The 15,667-nt window shown below is 16.1% G+C and overlaps 4 pseudogenes across 2 annotated transcripts; 1 reads left to right on the top strand and 3 right to left on the bottom strand.

Annotated features, from left to right (window-relative positions):
- Positions 1-6,318: 6,318 nt before the first annotated feature.
- LOC132931573 (cytochrome c oxidase subunit 3-like) lies at positions 6,319-7,705 on the bottom strand (annotated as a pseudogene). The gene has a single exon (XR_009662747.1). The product of XR_009662747.1 is annotated as a cytochrome c oxidase subunit 3-like (transcript).
- A 328-nt stretch (positions 7,706-8,033) lies between these two features.
- On the bottom strand, positions 8,034-8,717 carry LOC132931574 (cytochrome c oxidase subunit 2-like; annotated as a pseudogene).
- On the bottom strand, positions 8,034-11,677 carry LOC132931569 (cytochrome c oxidase subunit 1-like; annotated as a pseudogene). Its single transcript, XR_009662743.1, has 2 exons — positions 11,664-11,677; positions 8,034-9,979 (listed from the first exon to the last, which is right to left on the bottom strand). The product of XR_009662743.1 is annotated as a cytochrome c oxidase subunit 1-like (transcript).
- Positions 11,678-12,619: 942 nt separating this feature from the next.
- Positions 12,620-15,642, top strand: LOC132931568 (NADH-ubiquinone oxidoreductase chain 1-like; annotated as a pseudogene).
- Positions 15,643-15,667: the final 25 nt, after the last annotated feature.

The following is a 15,667-nucleotide window of genomic DNA, read 5'->3' as shown; positions in this document are numbered from 1 at the left end:
TGTATAAGATAAATACTATAAATGAAATTCATGCTGTTTTAGTAATTATATTAATTATTAATGTTAAAGTTATAGTTTGAATTAAAATGATTAAGTTTGATCTAATTGGTGATTTTATTATAGTTAATAAAATTGCTATGGTTAAATTAGTTAATAAAATAAATTTTAAAATTCAGTATATATTTTAATTAAAATATTAATTTTGGAGATTAATGATAATATGTATATATTTATACTGATTTATTTTAAATAATTTTATAATTTTGATTTACAATATCAATGTTTTTTTTTAAACTATTAAAATGATAAATTTATTTATTTTAGTATTAATATTTATATTATTTTCTGGAGTTTTATTTTATATTTTTAATTTTAATCATTTATTAATAATACTTTTAGGATTAGAATATTTATTATTAATTTTATCTTTATTATTTTTATTAAATTTAATAATATTTATTAAACAATATGTTTTATTATTAATTTTTTTTATTTTTTGTATTAGTGAAAGAGTTTTAGGTTTAACAATTTTGATTTTAATAGTTCGTATATATGGTAATGATTACTTAAAGTCATTAATAATTTTACAATGTTAATAATTTTAATATTAATTTTATTTAGTATGATTTTTTTTAGTCTTAATTTTAAAAGATGATGATTAGCCCAGAATTTTTTTTTTTTTTTTTTTTTTTTTATATATTTCAAGATACCTATGTTTAATTATTTTTTAAATGTTAGTTATTTATTTGGTATAGATATATTTTCTTATTTGATATTTATATTAGGTGTTTGAATTATTAGATTAGTTTATATTTCTAGATTTAGTCTTAAGAATAATTATTTAAAGTATTTTAATTTTTTAATATTTATTTTTATTATTATTTTTTATTTTTGTTTTTTTAGAAATAATTTTATTTTATTTTATATTTTTTATGAAATTAATTTAATTCCTGTTATTATTTTAATTTATGGTTGAGGTTATCAATATGAGCGTTTTAAGGCTGGTTTTTATTTATTTATTTATATAATTTTTTTTTCTTTACCTTTTTTTTCTTGTTTATTGAGTTTAAATAATTTTAATTTTATATTTATATATTATTATGATTACTTATATAATTTAAATTTTTATTATTATTTATTTTTAATAATAATTTTTTTAGTTAAGATACCTTTATTTATATTTCATATTTGACTTCCAAAGGCTCATGTTGAGGCTCCTATTAGTGGTTCAATAATTTTAGCTGGGATTATATTAAAATTAGGTGGTTTTGGTATTTATCATGTTTTAATATTAGTTTTTAAAGTTAACTTAAAATTTAATTATTTATTTATTTCTTTATGTTTATTAGGTATATTGGTTTTAAGATTAGTTTGTTTTTTTCAGAGAGACTTAAAAATTTTGATTGCTTATTCTTCTGTTGTTCATATAGCTTTAGTAATTATTGGGTTTTTAACTTTAAATAATTGTGGTTATTTTGGTTCATTAATTTTAATATTTGGCCATGGTTTATGTTCTTCTGGTTTATTTTGTTTAAGAAATATTTGTTATTTACGTTTTAAAAGTCGAAGTTTATTTTTAAATAAGGGTTTAATTAATATTTATCCTGTTTTATCATTTTGGTGATTTTTATTATGTTCTTCAAATATATCTTTTCCCCCATCTTTAAATTTATTTGGTGAATTATTTTTATTAATTAGTTTAATAATTTGATTAGATTATTTTTATATATTATATTTTTTAATTATAATTTTAATATTTTTATATAGTTTATATTTATATTTATATACTCAATATGGTAAATTATTTTTTAATATAAATTATTTAGTTTATATTAATTTAAGAGAATATATATTATTATTTATGCATTGAGTTCCATTAAATTTAATTTTTTTAATTATAGAATTATTTTGTTATTTAAATAGTTTATTTAAAATATTAATTTGTGGAATTAAAGATTATATTTTTATATTTAAATAATTAAATTTAATTTTTTTTTTTTTTTTTTTTTTTTTTTATTTTATTTTATTTGTAGTTTTTTTTATTATAGGTTTATTAATGATTTATTTTGATAAATTTTATTTTATTGAATATATATTTTTTTTTTTTAATTCTTGTATAGTTTTATATGTTATTTTAATAGATTGAATATCTTTAATATTTATTTCTTTTGTTTTTTTAATTTCTTCTATAATTTTATTATATAGTATAGAATATATAAATTATGATTTTAATAAGAGTCGATTTTTAATATTAATAAATTTTTTTATTATATTTATATTTTTTTTTGGTTATTAGTCCTAATTTGATTAGAATTTTATTAGGTTGGGATGGTTTAGGGATGGTTTCTTTTTGTTTAGTTGTTTTTTATCAAAATAAAAAATCTTATAGTTCAGGTTTAGTAACAGTTATTTTAAATCGTTTAGGTGATTTATTTATTATTATATCTATAATTTGAATATTAAATTTTGGTTCTTGAAATTTTATTTTAATTGATTATTATGTTAATTTAAATTATTTATTTTTTATTATATTGATAATTATAATAGCTTCTTTAACTAAGAGAGCTCAGATTCCTTTTTCTTCTTGACTTCCTTTAGCTATAGCAGCCCCTACTCCTGTTTCTTCATTAGTTCATTCTTCTACTTTAGTTACTGCTGGTATTTACTTAATAATTCGTTTTAATGAAATTTTTTTAAATTTTTCTTTTTTAAATTATTTAATAGTAATTTCTTGTTTGACAATATTAATAGCTGGTTTGAATGCAATTTTTGAATTTGATTTAAAGAAAATTATTGCTTTTTCTACTTTAAGACAAATAAGATTTATATTTATAATTTTATGTTTAGGTAAAATTGATATATGTTTTTTTTTATTTATTAATACATGCTTTATTTAAATCTATAATATTTTTAAGAGCTGGGATTTTAATTTTAAATATAAATAATAATCAAGATATTCGTAAAATGGGTGGTTTAATTGATTATTTACCTTTTTGTGGTTTAATTTTTATATTTACTTTAATGTCTTTATGTGGTTTTCCTTTTTTTTGTAGTTTTTATTCAAAGGATTTAATTTTTGAATATTTTTTAATAATAAATTTAAATTTTTTTTTTTTTTTTTTTTTTTTTATTTTCTTTTTTTTTAACTTTTTTTTATTCTATTCGTGTAATTTATTATTTAATAATAATAAATTTTTCTATATATAATTATATAATAATTGTTAAATTTGAAAGAAAAATTTTGATTATTAGAATAATATTTATTAGATTTATTATAATTTTTTTTGGTTCTTTTTTTATATGATTGATATTTTATAAGTTTGATTTAATTTTATTAGAATTTAAATTTAAAATTTTAAGAGTTTTAATTTTATTTTTTAGAATTTGATTTTTTTTTGAACTTAATAATTTTTTATTTTCTATAAGTTATTTTATTTCTTTATTTAATGTTTTTTTTTTTTGGTATAATATGAAATTTATTATTTTTTAAGGTTAATTTTTTTTTAAATAATTTTCTTTATGTTGGTTTTTTTTCTTTAAAAGTTTTCGAGGTTGGTTGAATTGAATATAATTTAAATAGAGGTTTAATTTTTTTTTTTAAAAAATTAATTTTATTTAGTCAAAATATTTTTTTAAATAGTTATAAGGTTTATATTTTATTATTTTTTTTATGATTTTTAATTATTTTATTTTTTAATTATTAAATTTGAATAGCTTAATTATAGAGCATTATATTGAAGATATAAAGGTAAATTTAAATTTTTTAAATAATTTTAAAAATTTTATTTTTTAAAAAAAAAGTTTTATTTTGAAATAAAGACTAAATCTTAGTTAAGGTTATTTTTGTGTTTTTAAAAAAAGGTAAAATTTTGATTTAATTTTAATTTTTTTTTTATGGTAAGGTAGCTACCTTTGCAAATTTTTAAAAATTTTATTTTTTAAAAAAAAAGTTTTATTTTGAAATAAAGACTAAATCTTAGTTAAGGTTATTTTTGTGTTTTTAAAAAAAGGTAAAATTTTGATTTAATTTTAATTTTTTTTTTATGGTAAGGTAGCTACCTTTGCAAATTTTTAAAAATTTTATTTTTTAAAAAAAAAGTTTTATTTTGAAATAAAGACTAAATCTTAGTTAAGGTTATTTTTGTGTTTTTAAAAAAAGGTAAAATTTTGATTTAATTTTAATTTTTTTTTTATGGTAAGGTAGCTACCTTTGCAAATTTTTAAAAATTTTATTTTTTAAAAAAAAAGTTTTATTTTGAAATAAAGACTAAATCTTAGTTAAGGTTATTTTTTTGTTTTTAAAAAAAGGTAAAATTTTGATTTAATTTTAATTTTTTTTTATGGTAAGGTAGCTATCTTTGCAAATTTTTAAAAATTTTATTTTTTAAAAAAAAAGTTTTATTTTGAAATAAAGACTAAATCTTAGTTAAGGTTATTTTTGTGTTTTTAAAAAAAGGTAAAATTTTGATTTAATTTTAATTTTTTTTTTATGGTAAGGTAGCTACCTTTGCAAATTTTTAAAAATTTTATTTTTTAAAAAAAAAGTTTTATTTTGAAATAAAGACTAAATCTTAGTTAAGGTTATTTTTTTGTTTTTAAAAAAAGGTAAAATTTTGATTTAATTTTAATTTTTTTTTTATGGTAAGGTAGCTACCTTTGCAAATTTTTAAAAATTTTATTTTTTAAAAAAAAAGTTTTATTTTGAAATAAAGACTAAATCTTAGTTAAGGTTATTTTTGTGTTTTTAAAAAAAGGTAAAATTTTGATTTAATTTTAATTTTTTTTTATGGTAAGGTAGCTACCTTTGCAAATTTTTAAAAATTTTATTTTTTAAAAAAAAAGTTTTATTTTGAAATAAAGACTAAATCTTAGTTAAGGTTATTTTTTTGTTTTTAAAAAAAGGTAAAATTTTGATTTAATTTTAATTTTTTTTTATGGTAAGGTAGCTATCTTTGCAAATTTTTAAAAATTTTATTTTTTAAAAAAAAAGTTTTATTTTGAAATAAAGACTAAATCTTAGTTAAGGTTATTTTTGTGTTTTTAAAAAAAGGTAAAATTTTGATTTAATTTTAATTTTTTTTTATGGTAAGGTAGCTACCTTTGCAAATTTTTAAAAATTTTATTTTTTAAAAAAAAAGTTTTATTTTGAAATAAAGACTAAATCTTAGTTAAGGTTATTTTTGTGTTTTTAAAAAAAGGTAAAATTTTGATTTAATTTTAATTTTTTTTTTATGGTAAGGTAGCTACCTTTGCAAATTTTTAAAAATTTTATTTTTTAAAAAAAAAGTTTTATTTTGAAATAAAGACTAAATCTTAGTTAAGGTTATTTTTGTGTTTTTAAAAAAAGGTAAAATTTTGATTTAATTTTAATTTTTTTTTATGGTAAGGTAGCTACCTTTGCAAATTTTTAAAAATTTTATTTTTTAAAAAAAAAGTTTTATTTTGAAATAAAGACTAAATCTTAGTTAAGGTTATTTTTGTGTTTTTAAAAAAAGGTAAAATTTTGATTTAATTTTAATTTTTTTTTATGGTAAGGTAGCTACCTTTGCAAATTTTTAAAAATTTTATTTTTTAAAAAATTATTTATAAATAATATATTATTTTTATATTGAAAATATAATGTTTTATTTTAAACTAATAAATATTTAAAGATTAAACATTAATAATGCTTTAAAAGATAGTTAGCAGCTTCTTTTTTAAAAATCTTTTTAATTGGAATTTTTTTTTCAATATTATTATTAACAGTAATAAACCTCTATTTTGGTTTCAATTAAAAATAAGGATTAAAAAAATCTATTATTAAGTCGAAATTAATATGTAATTTATTACTTCTTATTTAAGATAAATTATAAAATAATTTTTAAAAGCAAATTAAATGTTATAAATTTTAACTATTATCCTTTAAATTTTTCAATTTAATGATCCAAATTTTCATTCATAAAAAATAGTAATAATTATAAATATAAAAAAAATAATAAACATTAAATTAAAGTAAATTATGTTTGAAATCTTAAAGTTTAAAATTATTGGTATAATAATTGAAATTTCGATATCAAAAATTAAAAAAATAATTGCAATTAAATAAAAATTTAATGAAAATGGGATTCGTGATTTATTAAATGGGTCAAAACCACATTCAAAGGGTGCTGACTTATTATAATTAAATTTTATTTTTATATTAATTATAATTATTAGTATAAAAAGAATTATTAAAATAATAAATATTACAATTATTGAAATTAAATTTAATATAATTATTTTATTTAAATTTTAAACTTTTTGATTGGAAATCAAATATACTAATTTATATTAATAAAATTAATTATTTCATCAATAAAAAGTTATATAAAGAAATAGTCAAATGATATCAATAAAATGTCAATATCAAGCTCCTAATTCAAATCTGATATGATGAATATGAGAAAAGTGAAGTTTAATTATTCGTATAAGATTGATAATTAAAAAAATTGTTCCGATAATTACATGTAAACCATGAAATCCTGTTGCTATATAAAAAGAAGAACCAAAAATTGAATCTGAGAATGTAAATGTAGCTTGTTTATATTCTAATATTTGAAGTATTAGAAAGTAGATACTTAAAATAATTGTTAAATTTATAAAAATGATAGTTTTTTTTTTTAGAATTATTAAGTAAGTAAAGATGAGCTAAAGTAACAGTAAAACTTGATGTTAATAAAATAATTGTATTTAATAAAGGAATTAATAATGGATTGAAAATATATAATATTTTTTGGTGGTCAATTTAGTCCTAGTTCAATTGATGGTGCTAAAGAATTGTGTAGAAAATTTCAAAAAAAAGAAATAAATAAAAATATTTCAGAGATAATAAATAAGATTATTCTAAATTTGATTAAATTTATAATATAAAAATTATGATTACCTTGAAATGTTCTTTCTCGAATTACATCTCGTCATCATAAGATAGAAATACTAATAATTATTAGTAGATTAAATAATGATATTATATTTATTTTAAAATTTATAATTATAATATTAGAAATTATTAAATTAAATGTATTAAATGCTATTAAGATAGGTCATGGACTTAATCTTAAAATAAAATATGGTTGATTAATTTTTATCATTATTCACTAGAGTATAAAGATGAAAGAATTGAGAATACATAACTTTGAATTAAAGCTACGCATAATTCAAAAATTATTATAAATATTTGAATAAAAATAATAATAATTATAAGTGAATTAAAATTTAATAGAGTTATTAATAAATGTCCTGCAATTAAATTAGCTGTTAAACGAATAGAAAGAGATATTGGTCGAATAATAATTCTTATTGTTTCAATAATTGTTATTAATGGGGCTAGGTAAATTGGTGTATTTAAAGGAATCAAGTGTGCAATTATATTTTTAGTGTTTTTACAAGTTGACAAAATAATAAAAAATATTCAAAATGGAATAGCTAAAGTAACAGAAAATACTATATGACTTGATGATGAAAAAATATATGGGAATAAGCTAAAAAAATTATTAAGTAGAATAAATATAAAAAGTGAAATAAATAAAAATGCAGGAGATTTAGTTTTTTTTATTTTATAAAGTATTAGTATTTCATTGTTTAGTATATTAAATATTTTAAATAATAATCAGTTTATTCGATTTGGTAAGATTCATAAAAAGTTTGGTATAAATAAAATGATTAAAAGAGTTCTGATTCAATTTATTTCTAAATTAAAAATTGTTGTTGATGGGTCAAAAATATTAAATAAATTTGTTGTAATTTTTTATGTTATTTTTTTTAAAAAAATTAATTTTTAAGTTTTTAATAAAATTAAAATATAGTAAGTTTATGATTACATAAAATGTAGAAAAAAAAAATAAGAATAAAATTAATCAATTAATTGGTGCTATTTGAGGAATTAAGTGATATTAATAAATAATTTTAATTTGACAAATTAATGTTATGCTTTAACTAATCTCTTTCATTAGAAGTAATTGCTAATTTACTATATTTTGATTTAAGAGATCATTACTTTGCTTTTCAGTCATCTAATGAATTAAAAATTTTTAATTCAATAAATAAATTTATTTAAATTAATTGATTCAATTTGAATAGGTATAAATCTGTGATTAATACCACAAATTTCTGAGCATTGTCCAAAGTATATTCCTGGTCGATTTATAAAAAGATTAATTTGATTTATTCGTCCTGGGATTGCATCAATTTTAATAGCTAAACTTGGAATTGTTCATGAATGAATTACATCGTCTGACGAAATTAAGAGTCGAATATTAAATTTAAATGGGATAATAGTTTTATTATCTACTTCAATTAATCGAAAATTTTCTTTATTTAATTCATTTATTATATAAGATTCAAATTCAATATTTGAAAAATCTGAATATTCATATGATCAGAATCATTGATGACCAAAAATTTTAATTGTTAAAATTGGGCATTTAATTTCATCTATTAAGTATAGTAGGTGAAGTGAAGGTATAGCAATAAAAATTAAAATAATTGGTGGAGTTGTAGTTCAGATAAATTCAATTATTTGATTTTCAGAGATTTTAATATTAATAAATTTATTTTTTATAATAAAAATTATTATATAAGTAATTGTTGTTATAATTATAATAATAATGAAAATTGTATGATCGTGAAAAAAAAATTAATTGTTCTATTAGTGGTGAATTACTATTTTGAAATCTTAGTTTTATTCAAGTTATAATTTCTAAAAAAAGATTATTCTTTATAAATGAATTTTAAGTTCATTGCATATAGTTTCTGCCATATTAGAAATTAATAATTAGAGGTAATTCTGAATATGAATGTTCTAAGGGTGGTAAATTATGAATTCATTCAATAGAATTTCTTAAATTTAATTTAAAAATAGTTGTTTTTTTTTAAAAAAAATTCTATTTCAAATACAATAAATTAAAATAATAATTCTAAATGTTGAAATTATTGAACCAATTGATGAAATTATATTTCATAGTAAAAAATTATTTGGGTAATCTGTGTATCGTCGAGGTATACCATTTAAACCTAAAAAATGTTGGGGGAAGAAAGTTATATTTACCCCAATAAATATTAAAATGAATTGAATTTTTAAAATAAAATTATTTATTGAAAATCCAGTGAAAATTGGGAATCAATGAATTAAACTAGCAATAATAGCAAATACAATTCCTATTGATAATACATAGTGGAAATGAGCTACTACATAGTAAGTATCGTGAAGAATGATATCAATAGATGAATTAGCAAGAATTACTCCTGTCAATCCTCCAATTGTGAATAAAAAAATAAAACCTAAAGATCAAATTGTGGAAGGTGAAAAATTAATTTTAGATCCATAAATAGTAGCTAATCATCTAAAAATTTTAATTCCTGTTGGAATTGCAATAATTATAGTTGCTGATGTAAAATATGCTCGTGTATCAACGTCTATTCCAATTGTAAATATATGATGTGCTCATACAATAAATCCTAATAATCCAATAGTTAGTATAGCATAGATTATACTAATATTACCGAATGTTTCGTTTTTATTACTTTCTTGACTAATAATATGTGAAATTAATCCAAATCCGGGTAAAATTAAAATATATACTTCTGGATGTCCAAAAAATCAGAATAAATGTTGATAAAGAATTGGATCTCCTCCTCCTGCAGGGTCAAAGAATGATGTATTTAAATTACGATCAGTAAGAAGTATAGTAATTGCACCAGCTAAAACAGGTAAGGATAAAATTAATAATATAGCTGTAATTAAAATTGATCAAGGGAATAATGGAATTTGATTTAATTTTATATTATTAGGTATTATATTTAAAATTGTACAAATAAAATTAATTGCTCCTAAAATTGATGAGATTCCTGCTAAATGTAGAGAAAAAATTGTTATAAATCAACTGAAATATTATTATGAGCAATATTATTAGATAAAGGGGGATAAATTGTTCATCCTGTTCCTGTTCCGTTATTAATTATAAAACTACAAATTATTATTATTAATGAAGGAGGTAATAATCAAAATCTAATATTATTTAATCGTGGGAATGATATATCAGGGCATCCTATTATTATAGGAATTAATCAATTTCCAAAACCACCAATAACAATTGGTATATAAAAAAAAATTATAATAAAAGCGTGAATTGTAACAATTACATTATATAATTGATTATTATTAATAATTGAATTAATTTGACTTAGTTCTAGTCGAATTAAGATTCTAAGGGATGAACCAATTATACCTGATCAAATACCAAATAAAAAATATAAAGTTCCAATATCTTTATGATTAGTTGAAAAGATTCATTTTATAGATAAAATGGCTGATAATAGGTTATAAATTGTAAATTTATATATAGATTTAAAAAATCTTTTTATCAATAACTTTATATTCAAATTCTATGATATTAAATTGCAAATTTAAAGGTATTAATTATTTTAATTAAGGTTTAAAAAAAAATATTTTTAATTTTGAAGATTAATAGTTTAATTTAACTTAAAACCTTAATAAATAAATAAATAACTAAAAAATAATCTAAAGAAGTTAATAAATATTAATAAGTTGTAATTATTTTTTTTTAATTGAAGATATCATTTATTGAATAAGTTAAAATTAAATAATATGAAATAAGTTATTTTAATATAAAAATATAAATTTAAAATTGTTAATATAATTAATATTATTATAATTAAATATAAATTATTATAAATTAAGTTTTTGATTAATATTCATTTTATTAAAAACCCAATTATAGGTGGTAATCCTATAATTGAAAAAATTAATATTATTAAATTTAGTTTAAAGAAAAAATTTAAATTAAAAAATTTTATTTGATTAATATAATTAATATTATAATTATTTAAAATTTTAATAATTAAAAAATTTAAAATTGAGTAAATTAAAAAATAATTGATTCATAATTTATTATTTATTAAAATTGCAAATAGTATTCATGTTGAATTATTGATTGAAGATATTGCTAAGATTTTACGTATAGAATTTTGATTTATTCCAAAAATTGAGTTTATTGAAATTAAAATAATTAAGAAAATTAAATTTTTATCAATATTTAGATATGAAATTAAAACAAATGGGGAAATTTTTTGTCAAGTTATTATTAATAGGCATGAAAATCAATTTAATCCTTCTATTATTGAAGGTAATCATAAGTGAAAAGGTATTAATCTTAATTTTATTAATAGTGGTAAAATAATTAAAATATTACTATTATTTATAAAAAAAAAAATTTTTATTAATTAAGAAAATTAATAATAAAATTGAAGCAAAAGCTTGAATTAAGAAATATTTTATTGTAGCTTCAATAGAGTAAATTGATGATTTAAAATTTAAAATAGGAATAATTGAGAATAAGTTTAATTCTAACCCTATTCATATTGAAAGTCAATTAGATGCTGAAATTGATATTAAAGTTCTAAATATTAATATAATTAAAAATATTATTTTTGTTAAATTTAAATTTATCAGAAAAAAGAATATTATTCTATATTTGAAGTATGAATCCAAAAGCTTAATTTAGCTTATTTTTCTAATTTACTTATACTTAAGTGTTTATGCATATAAATTTTTGAAATTTATGGATTAGTTTAATTCTTAAAGTATAATAAAAGTATATATAATACATGATTTACTCTATCAAAGTAACCCTTTTTCAGGCATTTTATTTTTAAAATATTATTTAATAAAAAAATGTTTATTGGTTTATAAATGTATTAGAAAAAAATATCAGAAAATTTTTTAAAAAAAAATATTTTAATGAGGCATGACGTTTCTATTTATCTGAAAAGGGGGGCTATGCCCCTCCAAAAAAAAAAAGAAGGAAGAAGAGTATATAGAGGATTTATAAATATGTATAGTAGTATACATATATAGGACTTCATATGTATATAGTATATATATATAATATAAATATACATCTATATAGCTTATATATTTATATATATATATATATATATATATATAAATCCTTATATGATGTTAATAATCTATACATTTAATATATATATATATATATTAATATATAAATCCTTATATGAATATATATAGATATTTATTGTATATATATATATAAGAGGTAAAGAAGAAAAGTATTAGTTATTTTATATTAATAATATTAATTTGATTAAAATAATTAATTTAAGTAATTATATTTAAAAACAGAAACTAATAAATTGTATTAAAATTTAGATTTAAAATTTAAATAGTATTATAATTAAAAAATATTAGAATTAAAGTTAAAATAATTAATTTAAGTAATTATATTTAAAAAACAGAAACTAATAAATTGTATTAAAATTTAGATTTAAAATTTAAATAGTATTATAATTAAAAAATATTAGAATTAAAGTTAAAATAATTCAGTTAATTATTTAAATTTTGATTTAATTTATTTATTTAAAATTTATAATATTATAAAACCGTATTATTTTAATTTTACTAATAATTATAATTTATTTTGTTATAAAATTTTATTTAATTAAAAAGATACATGAAATTTTTTGATTGTTAATAATTTCTTAAAGGATTTTAATTATTCTCAGTATTAAGTATTAAATATTAAAGAAATTTAGATTTAATTATTAATTTAAGTATAAACTAAATATGTGCCAGCAGTTGCGGTTAAACATAATATACAAATAAAATAGTTTGGTTATTAGTATTAAATATAATTTATAATTTAATTTTTTTTTAAAAAGTAAAATTTAATTAAATATTATTATTATAATTATTTTATTCTATTAAATTTTATTTAAAACTAGGATTAGATACCCTATTATAAAAATTTAAATTAATTTACTAAAAAATTAATAGTTATGTTCTTTAAATTTAAAAAATTTGGCGGTATTTTAGTCTTATTAGAGGAACCTGTTTATTAATTGATAATCCACGATTAATTTTACTTATTTAATTAATTCATATATCGCTGTCATGAATATATTAAAAAATTTATTTTCTTTATTTATTATTATAATTTATGTTAAGTCAAGATGTGGTTTATAAATAAGAATATAATGGGTTACATTAAATTTTATTTTTGGATTTTAAATGAAAATTAAAATGAAATTGGATTTAATAGTAAATTTATTTATTTTGTTAATATGAAGAAAGATCTAAAATATGTACATATTGCCCGTCATTCTTATTAAAAATAAGACAAGTCGTAACAAAGTAAATGTACTGGAAAGTGTATTTAGAAAGATTAAATAAATATCTAAATTTAAGTATATCATTTACAATGATAAGATGTTGTTAAACTTTATTTAAATTTATTTTATTAATATAATAATTTTTATTTGATTTTTTATAAAAATAATTTATTTATTTAAGGTTTTAGTATTTATTAAAAATTAATTTATAGATTTATAGTTTAATAGTATTGTGAAAGAAATAATTAAATTTATAAAAGAATTAATTTAGTACCTTTTGTATCAGGGTTGATTAAAATTTTTAATTTTTTTTTAAATTCTCAAAATTTATAGAGTTAATTTTATTATTAATTTATTGTGTTATAAATATTTATAAAATAATATTAGTTTTGAAATTTAATTCGTTATATTATATTTAGTTATTTAAGATTTAAATTTAATTTAAAATTTTAAAAGTTATTTTGATTTTGTTGATTAATATTTTAAATTTAAATTATTTTAGGGATAAGCTTGAAATTTTTATAATAATTTATTTATTTTAATAATTTATAGGAATAGAAATTTTTATTTAAGTTTGTAAAAATTTATTATTTATTTATTTTTAATTTATTATAAATTATTTATTATTAATATTAAATTTTATTAATGAATATTTAATTAATAGTAATAATGATTAAATTAGTATAATTTACATTTATAAATTATGAATTCGGCAAAAATTATTTTCATCTGTTTAACAAAAACATTGTATTAAGTTTAATTTAATATAGGATCTGCTCAATGATTTATTAAATAGCTGCAGTATTTTGACTGTGCAAAGGTAGCATAATAATTAGTCTTTTAATTGAGGACTTGTATGAAAGATTTGATGAGAAATAAACTTTATTATTTATATAATTAAAATTTTATTTTTAAGTAAAAAAAGCTTAAATTATTTAAAGGGACGATAAGACCCTATAAAACTTTATAAATTTTAATTTTAATTTTTTTGGTTTTATAAATATTTTATTTTTATAATTTATTTTATTGGGGTGATAAAAAAAATTAATAAACTTTTTTTAAAATTTAACATTATTTAATGAATTTTTGAATTAAAATTTTTAATTAAAGGAAAAAGTTACTTTAGGGATAACAGCGTAATTAATTTTTTAAGTCCAAATTTAAAAATTAGTTTGCGACCTCGATGTTGAATTAAGATTAATCTTAGGTGCAAAATTTTAAGTATTAGGTCTGTTCGACCTTTAAATTCTTACATGATTTGAGTTCAAACCGGTGTAAGCCAGGTTGGTTTCTATCTTTTAAAAATTAATTTGTTTTAGTACGAAAGGATTAAATAATTAAATTAAATTTTTATTAAATGAATAAAAATAATTTAACTATTTTGGCAGATAATTGTGTTAAATTTAGAATTTTAATTATATAATTTTTATTATAGATAGTAATTTTTATATTTGTTATAATTATTAATTTTTTGATTTTATTTTTAATAGTTTTTATAAGAGTTGCTTTTTTTACTTTATTAGAGCGTAAAGTTTTAGGTTATATTCAATTACGTAAAGGTCCGAATAAGTTTTTGATTAAAGGTATTTTTCAACCTATAGGTGATGGGTTTAAAATTATTTTTTAAAGAAGTTAATTATCCGAGTAATATAAATTTTTTTTATTTTTATAATTTCTCCTTTATTGGGTTTATTAATTTCAATTTTTTTTTGATTTATTTATCCTTATATTGGTATGAACTATATTATAGGATTTGGTTTAATTTATATATTTTGTTGTTCAAGTTTAATAGTTTATATTTTTTTAATAATTAGATGATCTTCGAATTCTAATTATTCAGTTTTAGGTATAATTCGGTTTATTTCTCAAATGATTTCATATGAAGTTAGAATAATAATTATTATTATAAATTTAATATTTTTAATTAATAGTTTTAATTTAAATGATTTTTATATCTATCAAAATTAATTTAAAATTTTTTTTTTTTCTTTTTTTTTTGTTTATTTTATTATTAATTAGATTTTTAGCTGAAATAAATCGTTCTCCTTTTGATTTTTCTGAGGGTGAATCAGAATTAGTTTCTGGATTTAATATTGAATTTAGAAGTTTATCTTTTATTTTTATTTTTATATCTGAATATATAAGAATTATATTTATAGGGATACTATTATGTGAAATGTTTTTTTGGTTTGATAATAAATAAATTTTATTTAAATATTTTTATTTTGATTTTTATATTTATAGTTATTTGATTACGTGGGTTTTTACCACGATTTCGTTATGATAAATTAATATATTTAGTTTGGAAATTAATTTTACCTTTGTCTTTATTTTTATTTGTCTTTAATTTTTCTATTAAATTATTTAACTTATATCATTAATTTAAGTATTAAGTTAATAGAATTAAATTCTATTTTTTATTTTCAAAATAAATATTTTAAATAAATTAATTAACTAAATTAATAATTTATCTCATAACTTTATGATATAAAAGTTAATGAAA

This window comes from Rhopalosiphum padi, unplaced genomic scaffold (genome assembly GCF_020882245.1).
Source record: "Rhopalosiphum padi isolate XX-2018 unplaced genomic scaffold, ASM2088224v1 scaffold6, whole genome shotgun sequence".
Lineage (NCBI taxonomy): Eukaryota > Metazoa > Arthropoda > Insecta > Hemiptera > Aphididae > Rhopalosiphum > Rhopalosiphum padi.
The sequence above is the reverse complement of the archived record's forward strand: the minus strand, read 5'-3'. Positions and strand labels throughout refer to the sequence as shown.